This window comes from Haplochromis burtoni, unplaced genomic scaffold, assembly GCF_018398535.1.
Source record: "Haplochromis burtoni strain Fernald_Lab_line unplaced genomic scaffold, NCSU_Asbu1 Contig_190, whole genome shotgun sequence".
In the NCBI taxonomy this organism is placed as follows: domain Eukaryota; kingdom Metazoa; phylum Chordata; class Actinopteri; order Cichliformes; family Cichlidae; genus Haplochromis; species Haplochromis burtoni.
The window spans coordinates 920,661-922,145 of record NW_024582551.1 but is presented as its reverse complement, the minus strand read 5'-3'; positions in this window follow the sequence as shown (position 1 = coordinate 922,145).

The window sequence follows — 1,485 nt, the reverse complement described above, 5'->3', positions numbered from 1 at the left end:
GTGTGTGTGTGTGTGTGTGTGTGTGTGTACACATATTTTACAAATTAAATAGAGTAAACAATAAATAAAATATAAAAAAATATACAGAGTTATATAACTGTGATGGAGAGTTATATGATGCAACTAATACCACAGTATTAGTTGCTCTTTACCGTCCACCTAAACAAAACTTTCTCACTGAAATCCTACTCTTATCTCCACCATATCTCCACTCCATACTACTGTTGTGCGATTTTAACATCCACATGGACAGAATATCAAATTCATCCACAAGAGATTTTATATCCCTGTGGACAATTGTGGCTTACACCAATATATGGATGTTTCCTACACACTCCAAAGGACATATTTTGGATCTTGTTTGCTGTGCTGGTGTCACCCCAAAGAACTATGGCGTATTGGACATGTGTAACGCTTCCACCTGGAAGAAAGTTACAAGCTGGCCATCGAAAACTCTGAAAAGGTGATGAAACAAAACAAAACCAGATGTGATAAGAATGTCACTGCTTCACAGCTGAATGTTGGAGACAGAGTTCTGGTGAGGAATGTGCGGGTAAAAGGGAAACACAAACTTGCAGATAAATGGGAAACATCTGTGTACATTGTAGTAAAGAAAGCCGTCAATCTTCCTGCGTATACAGTCAGACCTGAAGGCCCAAACAAGCCCCTGAGAACCTCCGAGACCTCCTACTGCCATGTGGGTATTTACCACCTTCTGAAAAGGAAATGCTTACTCAGCAAAAGAGGAAACCGCCTGTGTTACCTGTGTCTCCTGTACATGATGATGATGATGAAGAAGAGAAGAACTCACTCGCCTTCACAACAAACAATGACAATCAATAAGCCATTAACAAAACAAATCATAACATCTCATTATTATAATGAATTTCATTCAAAATAATATTATAGAAAAACATTCACATGGGTCCCATCAAAGTAAAGTAAATTAGTAATAAAGCTATTAAACATTTTTCAAGGTCAATCAAATATCTAAAAAACAGATTTAACTGTAGGTGTTGTGAGGCTGGGAAAGAATGTCTCGGACTCCCGGACCATCAGCACTGGCTCCCCTCAGGGCTGTGTTCTTTCTCCTCTGCTCTTCTCCCTGTACACCAACTGCTGCACCTCCACCCACCAGTCTGTCAAGCTAATCAAGTTTGCAGATGACACCACCGTTATTGGGCTCATCTCGGACGGGGACGAGTCTGCCTACAGGAGGGAGGTTGAACGTCTGGTGACCTGGTGCAGCCACAACAACCTGGTGCTGAATGCCCAGAAGACAGTGGAGATTATTGTGGACTTCAGGAAGCACACAGCCCCACTCCCCCCCATCATCCTGACTGACACCCCCATCACCTCTGTGGACTCATTCCGCTTCCTGGGTACCACCATCACCCAGGACCTGAAGTGGGAGCCCACCATCACCTCCGTCATCAAGAAAGCCCAGCAGAGGATGTACTTCCTGAGGCAGCTGAAGAAATTCAA